This window comes from Callospermophilus lateralis, chromosome 5 (assembly GCF_048772815.1).
Source record: "Callospermophilus lateralis isolate mCalLat2 chromosome 5, mCalLat2.hap1, whole genome shotgun sequence".
NCBI classification, from domain to species: domain Eukaryota; kingdom Metazoa; phylum Chordata; class Mammalia; order Rodentia; family Sciuridae; genus Callospermophilus; species Callospermophilus lateralis.
In genome coordinates, this window is record NC_135309.1 from 5,843,849 (window position 1) to 5,864,825 (window position 20,977).

The 20,977-nt window shown below is 38.2% G+C and overlaps 1 long non-coding RNA gene across 1 annotated transcript in view; it reads left to right on the top strand.

Annotated features, from left to right (window-relative positions):
- The first annotated feature begins 1,176 nt into the window (after window positions 1-1,176).
- The window catches only part of LOC143399376 (uncharacterized), a 139,683-nt gene continuing 119,882 nt past the window's right edge, over window positions 1,177-20,977 (top strand). Inside the window, exon 1 of the long non-coding RNA XR_013091405.2 lies at window positions 1,177-1,261. This is a non-coding gene — a long non-coding RNA (uncharacterized LOC143399376). The remainder of the gene's footprint in view (window positions 1,262-20,977) is intronic.

Consider the following 20,977-nt stretch of genomic DNA (forward strand, 5'->3'; position numbering starts at 1 on the left):
ATGATTGACATGGGAAGAACACATGAGAGGGGGGACTCCTGAGACACAAAGTGAGGTCAGTCTGTGCAATGAAGTGATGGGTGTCAAGGGGACAAATGCACATGAGCTCACAGACATGTTATAGGATCCATGGATGCATGGATCCTCGAAGCCACAGATAATAGCAAACCTTACATAGAGTATTTCCTATACATACTTGCCCATGATCACTCTTTCTATAAAACCTCAAAATCCTTGTCAGCCCCTGAAGACAGGGCTAAGCACAGGGTTCCCTTGTCTTCCTGGTGCAGCTGCACTAGTCAAAGTTCCTTTCCTGCTTTTCATCATGACATTTTTTTTCTATTTGGTTTTGGTGTAAACAGCTGACCTGACCTGTGGGATCACCAGAGTCAGGACACTGCCTAGGACTCCTCTAACCGTAGAATGTAGAACATGTACAAAAAATGCACAGGCATCCAATTTATTTCCACTGCACATTGCTGCCTTACATGATTGCCTCCTTCTCCCACCCGCCTTCTGCTGGGGATGGGACACTGAGCCAAGGCACCAACACCAATTGCTTCCTTTCATAGCTCAGGCTGCCTCCTCTAAAAAACAGTGGCAGGAGGTGATGAGAATTACTAAAGTAATTGCCAAACTGTTTGCATTTTTAGATATCATATATGTGTGACAAAAGTTTCAATTTTTTTTTTGAGGTACTGTGGAATAATCCCAGTGTGATTCGACCTCTGAGGCGGGTCCCCAACAGTTTTTACTTTATTTCCAGACAGGGTCTCACTGTTTGCAGAAGCTGGCGTGAATTTGGGCTCCTCCTGCTTCAGACTCCCCAGGAACTGTTGTTATCATTGCTGTTCCTTTCCGAGGTGAGGTTACAACCTGTGCTAGGAAAGCCTTTCCCTAGAGCCACAGCCCAGGCCCAGAGGTCACCTTCTGTGTCGGGTTCCCAGCAAAGGCTTCCTTCTGGGATTGGTTTCCAGAACGCAATGAGGCCCGCGAGAAACAGGGCGGGGCCCAAGGATCTGTCCCTCTAGCCTAGGTCTGCCATTGATTGGGTGATGTTAGCTGTCACTCACTATGCGGAGCCGCGCCTGGAGGCGGTCCATCAGGGAAGCCCGGTGGAACTGTCCAATCAGGTGCGCCGACGGCGGGGGAGGGCGGGCTTCCGAGGCCTGGCGGGCTTTAGCGGTCTGGCGGTCTTTTCTTCTTCAGCAACTCCGTTCCTACCTTTCAGAGCCCGTCGTCCTCGGCTCGGAAGACTCAGGTGACTGCGCAGCCTGTGTACCGCGCTAGCTTGTGTGCCTGAAGGTCCCTCGAGAGGACATCGTGTCCCTACGGAAAGCAGAAATGGCAAGTTAGCGACCAGGGCTGAGGGCACCTGTCAGCGCCTGCCTTGAGGCCTGGAGTGCTGGTGAACTGCGGAGCCTGGCAGAGTCGGTCCTTGCTGGTGGCCCCGGTCTCTGTCCCCTGGTCCCGCGGGTTGGGCTGAGGGGCAGGTTCTTGAAGTCAGAAGCAGGCGTGCGGCCTTCTCCCCCCCTGGCAGGTAGCCCTAGCCTTGGTCCCCTGGGCCTGAGGGCTGAGCTCTGTGGCTAGTCCCTGAGGTCAACTGCGGACGTGCAGTTCCCGCTGGTGGCCCTGGTCCGTGGCTCTGAGTGTTGAGTGGGCGGCTTGGGTCCCTGCTTGCTCTCCCCTCCCTGCCGGCTGTGTACTCCTACTCTTCCACATGTGTCCCAAGTAGGACCTCAGATCGCTTTTCTTCCCCCACTTAGGCGCCTTTGAAGTTGGCTGTGGGTGCTGAAACTGCACTTGCCCTCTGCTTTCTGAAGCGCCATCTGCTCCACAGCTTTGTCAAATTGTCGTTCTTCCTGCTATTTCCAACGGACACATCTTAGCAATTTTCACTTTTCCCCCTTGTGAAATATTGCAAAGCATCTATCTATCTATCTATCTATCTATCTATCTATCTATCTATCTATCTATATTGGGAGCAAAACTAGGGAAGCTTTGTCAGTGACATCCCAGCCCCCCCTCCCCGTTGTTTTAATTTTTTTTTTTTTTAAGAGATCTTCTCCCAGGTATTTTGGATGCTAGCCCCCAAAATCTGATCCTCGTGCTTCAGCCTTCAGAGTCCCTGGGATTACAGCCTGTGCCACTATTCCTGGCAAGAATAACACTTTGAAAGCATTTTTTTTTCTGTTATACAATATTATACTTGAGGGGAAAGAATAATCACCTGACACAAACTGTGTTTGGGTAAAGTAAGTGTTTTAAATGAAATAAGGGAGATTGTATTGGTACTAGGAATATTGAATCTTGGGGTACATCACCAGCCCTTTTTTGTTTGTTTATTGTTTTTTTGTCGTAAATTATTTATTTTACTTTGTTTTTATTAATTATACATGACAGGAGAATGCATTTTTGACACATCATACATAAATAGAGTGTAACTTCTCCTTTTTCTGGTTGTACATGATGTAAATTCACACTGGTTGTGTAGTCACATATGCACATAGGATAGTAATATCTAGTTCATTTTGCTGTCCTTCATCCCCATCCCTTTTAAGCTTTATTTTTAGACAGGATCTGGGTATGTTGCCCAGCCTAGCCTGGAACTTGTGATCCTCCTGCATCAGCTTCTCAAGCTGTTGGGATTAAAGGCCCTGGCCATCCCACCCGAGGAAAATAGTTTATTTTGGTTCAAATATTAATGATGATAGTCAGACACATGAATTCATCTCGTCCTGAATGATGTACGTGTCCCACCCTGGAAGAGATTCATATATATATATATATATATATATATATATATATATATATATATATTTATAATTATAATTATATTTATATACCCAGCCCCCTCTATAATTCTTTTTTTTTTTTTTTTAAATTTTGATTCAGATTATTGCCAGCTTGCTTAGGGCCTCACTAAGTTGCTGAAGCTGGCATGGAACATGAAAGCCTCCTGCCTCAGCCTCCTGAACCTGGGTGTTTTTTGAAAACTGATTTCAAAAAACACTTTTCCTGCAGCATTCTTTATCAGATTTTAGGTGATGGTTGACTGGATAAACAATAATCTGCTGTTCTTACCAATTGCAGGCTGTTTGTTTACTTAAATTCTTTTAAGGAATTTCTGCTAATTTTTCACAGTGATTGTTTCTAACATAGAAGAGTGAAGGTTGTTTTGAACATTAAGATAATCCTGTGGTGATTTTAGTACAAAACACAGAAACTTGGATGAGATATGCTGTGTGCATTGTGTAGCCAGTGACCAGGGTCTCACACTGAGATGTGAGGCCACTGTCCTACATAAGAGAGGGACCGTCTGAAAGGGGAGTGAAGGCCACATCATGCTTTCTATTCTCCACTGTTCTTCATGACTGCTTCATGTGGCTGTGGTGAACAGTTCAGGGCTTTTGGTCATGATGATGTTCTTGTTCTGACGGTTCTGCTTGTGTTTCCACTTTTCTCTGGAGGGCAAGCTTGTGGAGCACTCCCTCTCCCTGGAGCCATCGTCATTTTGGATTTAAATGACTTTTCTTCTTCAAAGATCAGTTGATGTATTTGTGTGAGTGTATTTTGGGGGCTCTATTCTGGTGTATTTTATGGCAGTACCAGGATGGTTCCAGGCTTTCAGTTCTGTTCTGTTTCATTGCCGTAGTCTGATGGTTCCAGACTCTCTATTCTGTCATTTTGGTGTATGTTGATCTTTTTTTTTTTTAGTGCTTATGATTTTTATAGAATTGTGTAGCTTATGACAGTACTGTGATGGTTCCAGACTCCCTGTTGTGTCATTTTGGTGTGTTTATCTTTTTCCTTACTGCTCATCATTTTTGTAGAATTGTTTAGCTTATTCTATAAAACTAAATTTCCACTGGGTGCAGTGGTGCATGCATGTAGTTCCAGAAGCTGGGGACACTGATGCAAGAGGATGACAAGTTTAAATGCTAGCCTCAGCCACTTACGAGACCCTGAGCAAGTTAGTGAGTACTGTTTCAGACCAACAAATGTGCTGGGGATGTGACTCAGTGGCTAAGTGCCCTTGGTTTAATCCCACCTTTTTTTTTTTTTAATTTGCCTCATAATAAATAAATAAATAAATAAACAAGCAAACAAATAAATAAAACTACATTTCTTCTATGCTTTTCAAAAGTGTTAGTCTTCCACATTTGAATGTATAATAAATGGAATTTTGTCTACAGAATAGAGGGATGGAATGCCTTTTGCCACCTAGATTCCAGTTTGCCTACAGCATCATTGTGATTTCTCTCCATGACATCTACTGTCACTCATCTTTCCATTCTGGGAAGGCCAGCTCATGATGGCTTTCTCATGGTACCTTTCTAATCTCTGCTGATATTGTGGTGCTCAGAATGTCACATGTTTTAAGTCCTTGAGTATGGTTGTATGTCAGTGGTAGGGGCACCTTCTGGTGGGTGATATTTTTGACTGTTCCATCACTGTGCAGACACCATAGTGTGCTTACAGTTGTACTTGTGGTGGCCTGTTTCACACCCAGACTGTGTTGAATAGGTGAGGATCGGGCTGATTTACCTCACCCTGGAAGTGTTCCCGTGTTTGGTTTATTTGTAACAGCATCGTTACAGGCATGAGGAATCTCTTTCTCAACAGACAACCATTGCACATGTGGCCTATCTTTGTTCAAAGGACCCTTGAGCAGAATATGGCTATGTGGCACGTAACTGTACCTTATGCTAATGAACTGGCTACTGTTCAGAAGAAATTGACAGTCATTTATCATTCATTATTGCTATGAAAATTAGAAAAGTAGTTTCTGCTATTTATTAAGAATACTGTTTTTGAGACTTATATAAAACTTTGTAAGGATGTTATTTGGACAAGGTGATATCTTGGGGTGATATCACCTATTTCTAAGACACATGCTATCTTTCCACTTACCTCATTCTGCTTTTACAGTAACCAAATTACCAAATTGTTGTGTTTATTAATCATTGTACTTTACTAGTTGGCTAAAGTGGTTCTGGAGTAAAGCGCCTGCAAATTGTAGTTCTTCTCTTGGTGTAATCACACAGGATGAGCTCAGTCCCCAGTTAATACATTGTGACCACCTGTGTGAAAGATTTTCTAAATGTTTTCTGAGTGAACTCCTTAGTGACCCCACACCAAGAGTTTTTGCATGGGGGCTGAATATAGGCACTTTTTAAAGGAAGAAACAATATACTTTAAGAAGGAAACAGTAGATCAGTAAATGCCAAGTTGTTTACATTAACTTTGTAGGCACAGTAAACCACTGTGGTTGGCAGGATCTGTCCCAAATGCTGAGTTTCCTGATTCTAGCAATTTCCTAATCAGTTAACTTTCTTTCTAAGTATAAGTAATATTGGGGGTGCTAATATCTGCTCTCTACTCCACAGGAATTGTTAGAATGGGTATTGAAGGTGCAACCAACAAAAAAGTTAGGAGTGATGTGGGAGCCTGTCTTTCTTACTGTGAACTCATCAAAGGAAGGCTGTAAAACACTCTACTGTTTTCCTTTTGAGTGACCCAATTACAGTGTTGGAATAACTAAGGAATTAAGTGCAGTAAAGATTTGGTGGACCAAATCATGGAATTGATTGTGAGTCCAGAGAATCATTATACATCATGCTTCTTGAATATTGATTCCTCATTCTGTCAATCTCTCCTGGCCTCCACCATACATTTGGGGGATATTTTAGATCTCAGTGACCCTTGAGGATGTGGCTGTGAACTTCACCCAGGAGGAGTGAACTTTGATGGATCTACCTCAGAAGAAACTTTACAGAGATGTGATGCAGGAATTCCTCAGAAACCTGGCTTCTATAGGGAATAATGATGTTTCTTTATTTAATCAAATAGAGATCTAATGTTTATTTTGGTCATTTATGTGGAACGCGAAAAGGAAATCATTTGGTGAATTATTGCAGCAAAAAAGGCACCTAGAATTTGTTAAGGAATTTCTAGTTCCTAAGAAGTCATAATGATAATTCTGGATTGGTGTTCTATGGGGGGGAGGGAAAGGAGAAGGCAAGAACATTGAAGATCAGATTGAAAATTCTGGGAGCAATCTAAAGTAATCATACTCATAAAAGGAAGCAATGTCCTTGAGGGAATCTGAGAATGTCATATTTTTAAAACAAACCAACTTAGGAATATGCACAACTTGAAATTAATTTATTTTTATAAGATTTTTTTTTAACTGGAAATATATACTTATCTGTGACAGATATTCAGTCTTCTCAAGTACTTGACATGCAGAAAATAATATGAAACTGCTAGTGTGAATATCACTATTTGGATAATAGCCATAGGGAAGCTGTATTGCAAAGGATTGTTTCCTTTGAATCTCTTTTATTTTCAGGCAATTTGAACAAGTAAGAAAATCTCACCTTTACCTGATGTTGGTAGTAATGTAAGCCTAAGACCCATGAATAAATACAAAATCATGAATGAATCAAATATTGATAATGTGGTGATCATTATTCCAAGAAGTCATATGGTAAACCTCAAAGGTAAAGAAGATAATGTGGGGAAACTTTCAGTGAGATTCTTAACCTGACAAAGATAAATTTTAATAGCGTAAATCCATGTGACTGAATTATGTATGCAAAAGACTTCATATGTCCTTCTTTCCTTCATAGGCAGGTTACATCTCACTCTGAGCAGAAAAGCTACAAGCATGAGGAATGTAAAGAGAACCCGTGTGAATTTAAACAGTATAGGAAATCACTGGTTTCTTTCAAAAGTGTTCATACAGAAATGTTAATACAACCTCAAGATGGACTTTATAAAAGTACAGTATGTGGGAAAGTCTTCATTTGTTCCAGTTCCATTCAAAGACACAAGGAAACTCATATTTGGTGGCAATCCTATTAATATAAACAATGTAGTAAAGCCTTTTCTTCTCTCACAAGTGTTCAAAGACACATGATTACACACAGTGGAGATAAACCTTTTCAGTGTAAGGTATGTGGGAAGGTTTTCATTTTTATTCATTATTTAGAAGACCTCATTCTGGAGAGAAATCTTATGAAGGTGGTCAACCTCCACCCCTTTTTTTTTTTACTCAAAAGTCTTCAAATCTCATGATTATGCACACTGGGAATGGAAGTTTTAAATGTAAGTTATGTGGGAAAGTCTTTGGTTAGACCAGTTTATTTAGAATACATCAGAGAACTCATACTGGAAAGGAGCCCTATGAATGTAAGCAATGTGGTAAATGCTTTCCTAAACCCAGTTACCTTCAGATCCATGAAATAATGCATACTGGAGAAAAGCCCTATAAATGTAAGCAGTGTGGCAAAGCCTTCACTCATTCCTCTCACCTTCATGTGCATGGGAGAACTCATACTGGAGAGATGCTCTACAGTGTGGAAAAGCCTTCACTCAGTCATCTAACCTTCACTCACATGAACAAATTCAGAAGAGAAGCCCTGCGAATGTAAACAATGTGGGAAATCCATCACTAGTTCCAGTCACCTTGGGATACATGGAAGAATGCATACTGGAGAGAAGCCTTATGAATGTAAACAATGTGGTAAAGCCTATAACACTTCCTCTTATCTTCAAATACATGAACAAACTCATACTGGAGAGAAGCCCTATAAATGTAAACAGTGTGGCAAAGCCTTCACTTGTTCCTCTACCCTTTACTCACATGAACAGTCTTATACTGGAGAGAAGCCCTATGATTGTAAACAATGTGGAAAAGCCTTTGTTTCATCCAGTGAACTTCACTCACATGAATGAACTCATACTGCAGAGAGATCATACTAATAGAAACAATTGGCAAAGTCTTCTGTTATTACTTTTTCACTTATAAACATGTAGAAAGTTTGCTGGGAAAAAATTCTTTGAATTTAAAATGTGGTAAATTAATTTTCCTGTCAACTTCAAAGAAAGGGCTCAAACTGATGAATATATCTATATATATATTTGTCCCTGGGATTAAGTCTGGTGGTGCTCTACCCCTGAGGTACATTCCTAGTTCTTTTTTCTTTTTTCTTTGGATACATGGACTTGCTGAGTTCCTTAGGGTCTTACTAAGGAACTGAGGGAGGCCTCAAACTTACGATCGTTCAGCCTCAGCCTCCTGAGTCTCTGGGATTACAGGTGTACACCACCAAGTCCGACTGAATAAGTTTTTAAATATGAAAAATATGACAAATCATTCCATTTCCCCAGTTGTCTTCAAAGCCATTTCACTCACACTTGAAAACAAACCCCCTAAATGTTTGATGTTCCATTTTTCTGCTCATATATGAAAATACTCATGGAGAGAAACCCTGTGAATGGGAGAAATGTGGGAAACATTCCAGTTTTCCCCGCTTCTTCTATGGACTAGGAAGATTCTTATTGAAAGATTTATGCCAAATAAATAAATCCTGTGCAAGTAAGAAATGTAAAGTCTTCAGATGTTCTAGTTTTGTTCAGTTGTATGAAAAGACTCATACTGTAGAAAATCCTGTAAATAAGCAATGTGGGGCAGTATTCAACTTTCACAGTTTCCTTCAAAGACATCAACAGATTCATATCAGGGAAAACCGTTCTGCCCTTTAAAAAGTGTGGTAACACTTTCAACTTTCCAATTGTCTTTAAAAAGCATGAAAGAGCTCATTCTGGAGAAAATCCTTGAATGTAGAAATGTGGTGAGGCTTCCAGTTGTTTCAAATCCATTCAGATTTGTTCAGACTTAAGGGAATTTTATTTTATCTATCTATTTATCTATCTACCTATCTATCTACCTATCTACCTATCTATGTATTTATTTATTTTGGTATTAGGGATTGAACCTAGAGATGTTTAACCACTGAGTGATATCCTAGCCCTTCTTAATTCTTTTTTTTTTTTTTTTTTTCCAATTTTGAGCCATGGTCTTACTGAATTTCTTAGGTCCTCACTAAGTTGCTGACTCTGGCTTTGAACTTGTGATCCTCCTGCATTAACCTACTGAGCCTTTGGAATTACAATCATGTACTGCTTTCAGCAAATGACCTCTTTCTTGAGAAAAGTACTATAGGTGTGTGAAAAGAATGTTTGACTTCATTCCTCCTCTTTTCTATTCAGAGGTAATGGAATGGCACCCTGGGATGGAACTAAGTGTTGCATCAGTGTGAAGATGTGAAAACAGCATTCTTTGCTGGGTTAAATCCTGTAGCAACATAAAAAAATAAAAAGAGATAGGGATGGGGATCAATGCTTAAGCACTGCAGATATGATGATTAGATTCAATTTTCCTGTATTTTAAGTTTTTTTTTTGCATCTGTAGTCAACTCTCACATATTATGACACGATCTTATACATACTATGCATAAATATGTGTGTAAACCTAGTATATAGTATAATTTTGTATATAGAAGTATATATTATATAGAATAGTTGACAAAATTTCTAGTTTAAATTTATAAACATTTATTTGCAGCATTTTAATTATTTTTTAAGTTTCCATCTATCTACTTCCTTAAGAACATTTTCTTTCATATTATCTATTTTTTTCCACTAAAGGCCTTAGCAAATAAATCATATTTTAAACCTCTGGTTTCATACTTAAAGTTAACTTTTTAGAGGCCCATGTGTAATTCTAATATTTTCTGTCTCAAATATCTTACAATTTTATATATGTTGTGACAGAATAAAAATGTGAGAGGTTTTAAATATGATTACCAAGGTCAGAGAAGAGAACGAAGGGGGAGCAGAAAAGTAAAATTATCATCATCATCATATCTGCAGTGCTTAAGCATTGATCCCCATCCCTATCTCTTTTTATTTTTTTATGTTGCTACAGGATCTTTCTAAATTCTTCCCAAGGGCCTCATTAAGTTCCTGAGGCTGTTTTTGAACTTGTGATGCTCATGCTGTAATCTCTTATGCCACCAAGAATACAGGCATATGCTAGCATGCCTGGTTCCTGGATGTCTCTTGATACCCTGATGTAAATCAAAACATGCCTTGTTTGTGTGTAGTTCCCAGGTGTTGACCAATTCAAAAGCAAGAATTTGTTTCTAATGGGTTTATGTACATTTATGTCCTTCAAGCTGGAAGATTCTGTGCTTCTGTTTTTAATAATTATAGCTTGGCTATTCAGTATCACTTTTAAAAGAGAATTTTGAAAGCTCCCCAGGACTACTAAAAAGTTTCTTTCAACCTAATAAGACAATCTGGCAATTTCCTAGTTTTATATATTTGATTCAGTAGAAATATTGCATACTGGTCTGTGATCAGTTGATGCAGAGTATGGGTTTCTCTGTAATAAATCCATTTGCCAAAGGCAGGAGTTACAGGTTTGCTAGTGGCCAGTGTGAAGCGCATGAGTGATTGCAAGTGTCCTGGGGTGGGGGCATGCTCTGTAGGAGTTCAGTCTTGGTGAGTACATGGGTGCAGGAATCAGACTCCTAGGAGGGCCAAAATATCTCCTGGCAGGAGCTGCCTACGACTTCTGGGCAATTGGCTGGTATGTGAGGTGGCAGGTGGACGGCTGCCTTCTGATGTATTTGGTTGAGTAGCTGAACCAGTAGGGAGGAATAAGAAATACAAGTTTCTTCACTGTACTGAAGACATGTTTTGAGAGCCCAAAACCTTAACGTCTTGGACTTGAGCCACATATTTTCCTTCAAGTATGCTTTTCCCCACAAACTTTTGTAGCTTGATCCTTTTGTGGAGTGAACTGAGATGGATATGAAGAGGTTTTATACAATGGCATAGTGTTCTGGAAATTTTGAAGACCTGCAGCAGATTTAAATTCCAACTCCTGTTACAACTTTATGGAAGATTGGAAAATTCTCAAAATGCTATGACTCATCAGGTGCAGTGCCACACAGCTGGAATCCCAGTGGCTCATGATGGTGAGGTAGGAGGATTGTGATTTCAAAGCTAGTCTCTACAAAAGTGAGGCACTAACTAACACAGTGAGACCCTGTCTCTAAATAAAATACAGAAGAGGGCTGGGGATGTGGCTCAGTTTTGAGTGCTCCTGAGTTTAATCCCCTATAATTTCTCCCAAAATACATATGAATCAAGTTTTAATATACTGTATGATGGGAGGATGGGCCTGTCCATTATACCACTTTTTTTCCCTTTGATTTCTCAGCCATGGTTTGGTAGTGCAGGAATTCTGTAAAATGAACAAATTCAATAAAAAAACACAAGTATATGGATTTCTAAAACAATGAGATAGCAAGAGTTATCATATTTTAAACCTCTGGTTTCATACTTGAAATTAACTTTTTAGAGGACATAAATGTACATAAACCCATTAGAAACTAATTCTAGGAGGGCCATAGTATCTCCTGGCACTAGCTGCCTACCACTTCTGGGCAATGGACTGTTATGTAAGGTGGCAGGTGGATGGCTTCCTTCTGATGTATTTTGTTGAGTAGCTGAACCAGTAGGGAGGAGTAAGAAATATAAAAAAAAAAATTTCATAATGACTATTCCCACAATCTCCTGCTTTGGGAATCCTCAGTAATTGATGGTCATTACTGGTGACCATGATTTCTTTATTCCTAAAAGAGTTGTGAAAGCCTCTGCAGTACAGGAGTCTCTGAAGCTATTAAGAGTGCCTGTCTGTTCAGAGCCTTTTGGTGGAAGAATCCCATATGGGCTTGCCTGATTTGTAGATGGCATCATCATAGAGATTGTGTGAGACTTACAAGTGAGGAACACATTACCACTAGGTCCCCTGCAGCCTAAAAAGTGTCAGATTTGCTTGTTTTTAAAGAGTGTGTCAGGGATCCTTGGAGGAGGATGTCAGCAATGTAAGGTCAACCCTGTGCTCCTGGAGAAAGGGGATGCTGTAAGTCTAATCTCATGGTACATGTCAAAAGCTGTTGAGTACTCTAAAAGAAGTACTTGGTCCTTTTAGAAGTAAGTACAATTTTCAGTAGAATTGATATTGAAATAAAGGCAACAGAAAACATTAGCCAAATCTTTCTGTTATTAATGTAGAAAATAAAAGTTATATATTTTTTCTTTCAGAATTGCCTTCATATTCTCTCAAAGATTTGGCATATTGTATCTTCTCTCATTTGTTTCAAAAAAATTATTTTTCCCTGGATTTCTTTTATGATCGATTCTTCTTTCACAATTATATTATGTAATATTCAGGTGTTATAATGGTTTCTGCTTTTTATCTTGTTTTTTTAAAAAATTTTATTGCATTATAATCTCAAATGCAAGGAATTATCTCTAATTTTTATATTTGATAGACTTGCTTTGAGCCCTAAAATATGATGTATTTTAGGGAAAATTCCATGTGCCACTGAAAATGAACTGAATTTGGTTGTCAGTGAATGAAATATTTGATGGATGTCTTCTGGATCCTTTTGATTAATAATGATTTTTAATTCTGAACGTTCTTAAATTAGTATATTTCTGGATGATCAATCTACTGGGAAGAAATATGTGTTGGAATCTCCCAGTGTTCTGGTTTCCTTGAATCTTTATATTGGGAAGGGTTTGTTTATGTGGGTAGTTGCATGAATGTTTGGGGTATAAATATATACAATGATTATATTTTGTTGGATGATTCCCGTAACCAGCATGAAATGGCCTTCTCATATGTTAAAATGCTACTGCAAGCAAAGGAGTGCAGGTATCTCTTTGAAACAAATCATTTCCTTTGTATATACACCCATTAGTAGTATTGCAAAATCCTCTGAAAGTTCTAGATTTCACAGTCTCCCCCACCCCCCTAAAACCTTCAGTACGTTTGGTGGTAAATAAAGCTGTTTGAGTTTTCATATCAGTTGCATGGCTCAGGGCCTGTCATAGTTTAATGTGACAGGACTAAGATCTTTAGTCCTAAAAACAGGAGGTTCTATGTAGAAAGGAAATGAACATCTGCCCACAAAATTCACTGATGAAGTGCTAGCCAACAGCAGCTCCACTTCTTCGTAGAAGGAAGCTGTTTTACAATTTTCATACACTGTGAAGCATAACATTCTGTGAAGTTTCTCAAAAGATAAAAATAATTAGTTAATACAAAATATGTCCAGTTTCCACTTCTCCAACTACCAAGAGAGAATCCCTTGTAAACACATTTTTTTTTTTAAATGAAATCAATTCAGGAATACGTTCAAATTAGAAGCCAGATATATCTTTAAAATGAGAGTTGTTTGAATAAACTGAGATTAAGAAGCACAAGGGGCTGGGGTTGTGGCTCAGAGGTGGAGCGCTTTCCTGGCATGCTTGAGGCACTAGGTTCGATCCTCCTAGGTTCGATCCTCAGCACTACATAAAAATAAAAAAATAAAAGGTACTGTGTCCACCTACAACTAAAAAATAAAATTAAAATAAAGAAGCACAAATATTCATTTGTGTGTGTGTGCATGTGTGTGTGTCTGTGTTTGTTGACATTTTAAGGAGGGATGAGGGGACGTTTCTTTACAATGCACTTATGTTTCTAGTTTTCACAGATACTTTACAAATACAGAAGCATGAGGTTATGTTTGAGATATGAGGTATGAGGTATCCCCCCAAAGCTATTATGTAAGACAATGCAAGGAAATGTGGAGGTGAAATGATTGGATTATGAGAGCTTTTTTTTTAAAAAAAATTAAATTTATTTTTAGGTGGTGCTGAGGATCAAACCCAGTGTCTCACACATGGTAGGGAGAACTCTACTGCTGAGCCACGACCCCAGCCCATAGATTATGAGAGCTTTAACCTGACAACTGTTATGGATTAATCTGGCTATCACCATATACAAATGGAGAGTGGCTGAAGGAAGTAGATCACTGGTTCATGCCCTTGGGGTGCCGCCATCTGGCTGGGCACAAATAACCGGTAGGTCACGAGCCACTTGTAGGTTCAAACAGGAACTACTTTATTGCCCGAACCCCGCAGGAACTCTCCAGAACTCCAATGAAACTCCGTGAGAACCAATGGGAACTCAACGGGAACTCCCCGAGAACTCAAAAGTAGTGGGCACCTGAGGCAGCAGGAGCCGCCCCACTGCTGGACAGCAGAGGTTCACATACACACCTGACTACACAGCTTGCCCCAATCCAGCATCATCCAGTTACAGCAATCAGTCACCATCCCAATAATTATACACAGTTTAACTTAATCACCATCATCCCAATGGCTTGCTGGTGTCACCTCTCAACCACTCCTTCTGGCAAAATGCCAGTGGCCATCCCGACTTGGCTGTGGCTCTCAACATTGGGGTATATATTTTATCCCTGATGAACAAGTCTCTTTGAGGTCTGGTGCTAAGTCCTGAGCTGCTTTCCTCTACCATGCCCTTCTGCTTCAACTTTAGGCCCAGAACAATGAACTCAGCCATTTATGGATGAAGTCCTCTCAAACATTGAATGCTAAATAAATTCTTTCTCCTTTAAAATTTGTTTTGTCAGGTCTTTCCATCCAAGCAGTGAAAATGATGACTAAAACACCCGACAAAGTGGTGTACATAAATGGGAAGAAAAAATATGTAAAAAACTAGGATTTAGAATAATCACAACTCTGAGGGGTGAGGGTATTGTGTTCCACTCCTTAGTTTTATAAGTAGAGTTTTTTTTTTTTCTTTTTCCCTATTTAAGTAAATGTAAATGACTGCTTGTCATGGGTCCCAGAAGCAACATATCAATCTTAATAAGGATTTCTGTTAGTGATAACAGTAGGATGAGATTGAAAAGTGAGTCTGCAGTGCTGGCTTATTGTGGTCCTAGTGCTATGTAAATGGCAGAGGACATTTGATATGAGAAAGGAGCTATGATGTTTGTTTGGCAAGTAGAAAGAAACATTAGGGAAATGTGAATGACTGAAACTTGCAGACTAGTCTTTTAAATTTTATTTTCTGTTTTGACTGCTTATAAATCAAACTGCTTTACTCTCATAGGTTATGAAATCTCAAACTTATGACATCTAATTCACATCATATTGTGGATTATGTCATTCCATAATTTCTGCAACAGATAACTGAATATGGAATCGTGGTTGTTTCCAAATGGCTTAAGCTAAATTGATCATAAATGATCACAGGTTGTCCAGCATGGAAATACCATTATTCCTTGTATGAAAACTAATAAAATAGTTATTTGACTTAAAGACTTATTGGTCTTCAGATTTAGCATTTCCACCAATTAAGTGAAAAAGAATCTCTTATACAGCTAGATAAAGCATTCATGTAGTTGTTTTTCAATTTTCTTCTTGAATCACATTCTTAAGACCTATAATATAAAAAAAGTAAAAGGACTGTATTTTAGTCAGCTTTCTGTCAGTATAAAAAAGTATTGGAGACTATCAACTTATAAAGAAAAATAGGCTTATTTTGGCTCATAGAGGATCCAATCTATGATCAGTCAGCCCCAAGACTCTGGGCCAGTGGCAAGTCAGCTCATTATGGTGGGAGTGCATGGTGGAACAAAACTACTTACCTCCTGATGAGCTGGAGAGCAGGAAGGTGACTGGAGTCCTAGGATTTCTTCTTAGGGAACACCCCCAATGACCTCCTACTAGGCCTCACCTCTTAAAGATTCCATCACCCCTCAATAGGGACTTTATCACATGGGAATTTGGGAGAATTTGATATCTAAACCATAACAGGCAGTTACTGTAATACAATGTAAAATAAATACATAATTTTTGGAATGCTAGTAGTATGCAATCTATGTGATCTTTGAAGGAAAATCAAATTCTTAAGACATTGAAAGCATGATTCTAATTTCCTTGGCACTTCTAATAATTTCTTATTCTTTTTCGCAGTTGGTGACGATTCCAACTTGACCTATCTTTACAGACTTTGGTGAACAATACCCTGGATTGGTTCATAGTCTGAATGCTGAAAACTACATCTCTCAGACTCCTTTGCAGTTAGTGTTCTGCATGTGCTCAGGAATTTTCTACCACACACATTCCCATGGAAACTACAAAGGGAAGATCCTTCCACAAACATGATCATGGAGGCATTTCATTTTTCTTTCCTTTCACTATTGTGGCATAGATCTAGGTTTTGTGGACAATGACTGGGAAGTAACAACTGTGTCTTTCTTCTGAAACAGTCCTATGGTGTAGTTGGACATTTTTCTGACTTTTTTGCTTCTGAGTATATAATTTGTGAGTTGAAGTAAACCAACTTCCTAAACTAGCTATTGTGGATTCTGTAGTTGAATCTAAAAACAAAGACAAAAACATATCAACAAAAAAAAATGTTACTAGTAACATGTGAAAATTTTATTCTCATGTGCTTGAATTCTGTTATTCATCAGGATGGTATATTTCATAATAAAGCATTATCAATATCTTCATCCTTGTCAGTGACAGAAGAAAGTAGAACTTGGTTTTTATAATATTTTTTTTCTTTCTTCTTTCCAGAAACTTAATCTGTGACTACCCTGCTGAATGACTCAGTTGTTGGTTCAGTTGTTTCAGGTCATAGGAAAATCAGTGTCAGCAGTTTTTTTTTTTGTTTTTCCCTTTTTTCCTGGTATGGTATGATTAATTGGATTGAGACATTTTTGTATACATTTGAGAGAATCACAGTAGCAGCTCTGTCTTATCAAATTATTTGGTCTTCTGGGGACCTGTCATCTTGAAAAACACACAAATAAAAGTCATGTGCACTTCTATCACAGCTAAATGGATCTTGTTATCAATGGAAATACCCTGTATTTCAGTGTGTCTGTCTTGGTCAGTTTAGTAGTGTGAACTCCCCTAGACCAGTGTAGACTGTTTTTTTTTTTTGTTTGTTTGTTTGTTTGTTTGTTTTTCACTAGAGAAAGGACAATGAAACTTGTGTGCTTCCTGAATCTGTTCTATTTTCTACCTCAACTCAAAGGTTTTAAATTTTTAAAAGAATTTTTCCTAATATTCTGTCTCTTAAAGATTTCTTCTAAATGTCATTACATTTTTACAGGTTGTTCCTCTGGAGCCCTTCAACTTTGCAAAACTTTTGAAAAGTTGCAATTAGCCCATCACATATTGACCAACATTAGAAAAAATATTATGAAGAATCACCCAAAAATATTCTGCCCTGGCCATCTGACATTCCGAGTCAGTTGGTATGCACTACCATCTGATGTGTTGCTGAAGCAGAGGCAAAAATACTTCCTGTCTTGCCTTTAATTATGGATCTTTTGAAAAATCATCATAAGATTTCAGATGATGTAGCCACTTTCTCCAGATTATGCTGGCCCTTTTCAAATACTCTTGAGTTATCATTAGGAATAACAGATAATTACATTTTGACAATCTTTAGGATGAAAAGTCATTGTAATAGTTTGGAGGAAAGGCAGCCACCCTTGGTCTTTTCATGATTTATGGCATGCTAGGTTCCTGAAATAAGGGAATTGAAATGTTAACTACATTAATAACATCATTCGAGTGGACTTTGGTGATATATGGGGACTGAGGAGGCCAACTCACATCTATCAGGCTTCTAAGTAGACACTGATACAATGTAAAAGGTCAGGCTAGCTGGATGAAATGTAGGTCTCCCAAATATTTGGAACCGGTAATATTTTCGTCTGCATTTACAACATGCCATGTATTATATGATGTTATTGTGTCACATAATGTTAGCAAATAAAATACCAGACACTTATAGTAATAGTTACTTGGAAATTTCCAATCTGCTATCAGGAAGACAATAAAGTATTAGTGGTTTTTTTTTTTTTTTTCCTTCTTTCCCAGGTGTTTTTACTCTAGAGAAAAAAAAAAATCTGAAGTTTTAAGGAACAAGTAATTCGTGGAATATTTGCTTGCTATTGTTACTTCAGATAGTAGTCTATGGAAATAATCTCATTAAGCATAGAAAAAAACTAAATTGCCACAATGTTTTTCTCTTAGAAAATTATTCTTTTTCCCTAATGCCAGCTGGTAACATTTCATTGACACGTTGAATGGGGCATTCTGCAAAACTACTTTTTAATTGATATTACGAGGCCTGCATTCAGTATTTTGTTTGATTGGCCAAGTAAGAATTGAAAGCTGTCTTTTACAAAAATAAGTTCCTTAGTGAAAACGAATATGTCTTGGTGTTGTGACAGAGCTAGGGTCCACCACAGAGCTGATGCAGCTGCAGAGGTTCTCAGTTACCAGTTCTTGCAATCATACCAGAAAGATTTTGGACATGTTCTGAGGGTAGCACTTACCTATTTATTTATTTATTCACTTTTTTTTGGATGGGGGTACCATACTGGGGCTTTAACTCAGGGGCACTCAACCACTGAGCCATTGACCCCTGCCTTGTTTTGTATTTTATTTTGAGACAAGGTCTCACTGAATTGCTTAGCATCTTGCTTTTGCTGAGGCTGGCTTTGAACTTGCAGTTCTCGCGCCTTAACTTCAGATACCCATTTGTTAGAAGGGATAGGAAAAGGGGAAAAAAAGAACACACTCAAGGGAAAAATTGCATCTTTTCAGAAAAGAAGGACGGCACACCCCTGCTGTCCTCTAATTTTCTTGGAGATTACAGTGAATTTTCCAGAGAGTCCATTCTGGTCCTCCTCTTGATTTTTGACTGATAGTAGGATTACATCAGTTGTCCGAATCCCTACTGGCCAGGGTAAAGATCAAAGGCAATTCTGGTTCACTTTGGCCCATGTTGACTAGGGTTAATTGGAACTTGTTCTAACAGAATTTATATCTAGGGTACTTTCCTCCTGATAATCACTCCTTGACTTCTGAAATCTGCTCTGTGAAAAGATCACATAACCCCTTTCCTATAGGGAAACTTATGTTCTTGTTGTCTGGCAAGGAGAAGTCTTTCAGGCCTACATTTCTCCTGCATATAATGGTTGTTTGCTGAAGAATGTAGCATATCTTATCCACTTAAGCCAGACAGGGTTGCAGGTAAATTGTGTTTTGGAAAAAAAAAAAAAATATATATATATATAGGCATCAGAACAGTAGGCCCAGTTTATAGAATTAGCCTGATAACCTCATGTTCCCACTGTTCATGTCTCTTTGTTACCTATCAGTGTCAGATTTGGTTTGCCCATGTTATATGTATGTATTGGAAGTATATGTTTTCATTGAGTTATGAATTCATTTCAAATATATTGGCAAAACATTTTTTTAATATACAGTGTTTTGACAATAGACTCCCCCACACAACTTGAACTAATTCAGACTCAGTAATGCATTATGTCCAAGGATACTGTTTGTGGCAATTAGATTTTTCTTTTTCAAGGAGTTTGGTTAACATTAGAATCTAAGGACATCTTGGATAATCTGAATTAGAAAACAAATTTTAAATTCTGATATGAAAATGCCTAAAAAAGAAAGGAAGGAAGGAAAGAAGAAAGGAAGGAAGAAAGAAAGAAACTTACTTCCAGGAATGGTGGCCAACACCTATAATCTCCAGCTACTCAGGAGAATGAGGCAGGAGGATCACAAGTTTGAGGCCAACCTCTGCAATTTAGTAAGACCCCGTCTTAGCATAAAACAAAAAGGTCTGGGAATGGAGTTCAGTGGTAGAGCACTTGCTGGTTTGTACAAAGCCTGAGATTCAACCCCCAATACTGAAAAAAACAAAAACAAAAGAAAGAAAGAAGGAATGAGAGAAAGAAAGGAAAAAAACCTATCATATTTTTTACATATTTTTAAGAAAAATGCATAGAGAATTTTTAAGGACATTAACTTTAAGGTAATAGTAACTGAATCCAAATCATATAGATACTATATTTTTTTTCTTGTACCAGGGACTGAAACCAGAGGTGCTCAACCACTAAACCATATCTCCTGTCCTTTTAAAAATATTTTATTTAGAGATAGGGTCTCACTAACTTGCTTATGGCCTCGCTAAATTGCTGAGGCTGACTTTGAACTCACAATCCTCCTGCCTCAAGGTCCCAAGCAGCTGGAATTTCAGGCCACACCCAACTAGATAGTACTTTTTATTTATGTAAGAAAGACTAAAATCTTAGTGTCCAACTGACTGAGGAAACTGTTTGTTTCTTTTGCAATTCCAAGAGAGAAGTAAGAAAAGTAACATAAGTTATATACTGTGTGTGTGTATATGTGTGTCTGTGTGTGTGTGTGTGTGTGTGTGTGTTTTCAAAGCATACATATCTATCTTTCAAGTTTTGGGCAAGATGAGTACCCCTTCATTCTGTCTCTTCAATCTTATAAAAATAATATGAAAGAAAAATAATTTTATTTTCAGCTCCTTCTTATCTATATCTTTTACATTTTCACAGCTCTTGAACTCAGAGCACACATACACATGTCAATTTTCTTGATTTAATTACTTTTTACATTATCCAAGACTGGGAAAGTAACCTGGTAATAGTGTACTTAAGTAGCATGTTCAAGGTCCCAGGTTCCATCCCTAGTACCCATTCTCCACCTCCTAAAAATTGATGATTCATTCAAAAATTTCAAAACTTTAAGACTAGTTGACTTCCTCTACTCCATAGGAGGCATCCCACCTTCATTCCTGCATCCACCCTCTCTTGGGTTAACTTATAGAGATTCTAGCATGTGTGTGTGTGTGTGTGTGTGTGTGTGTGTGAGAGAGAGAGAGAGAGAGAGACACACACTTGTCCTCATATAAAAAGTATACACACACATATATATATGTATGTATATGTGTATACACATACATATATGCATATATACATATATAATATAATACCTCTAAAGTAGAAAACAGAAATTTTCAGAGCTCAATGAATGTAAAATAATGCCATATAGAACTAATTATTAGCCTTCCAAGCAGAAACAACTGTAAGAAAATATAAAACCTCAGAAAACCAGTATGTAGGGCTCAAAATTGTTACATATTACAGTCATGCATATGATAGATTCATTGTAAAATAAGATGGAAATCACTGTCCTTACTCTGTATTTCACTTGGGGGCCTCAATCTAAAAGAAGACAGTGTTTGTCACTGGAGGTATACAGTGAGTCCTCGTACCTCCATTCTGTAATAAATCTATTGATGATGTACCCCTTAAAGTAAATATTTAGAAAAACAACTCATTTTATGTTCTCAGCACATCCTACAGCTTACTGATCTTTAGAGTATGTACTATTAATA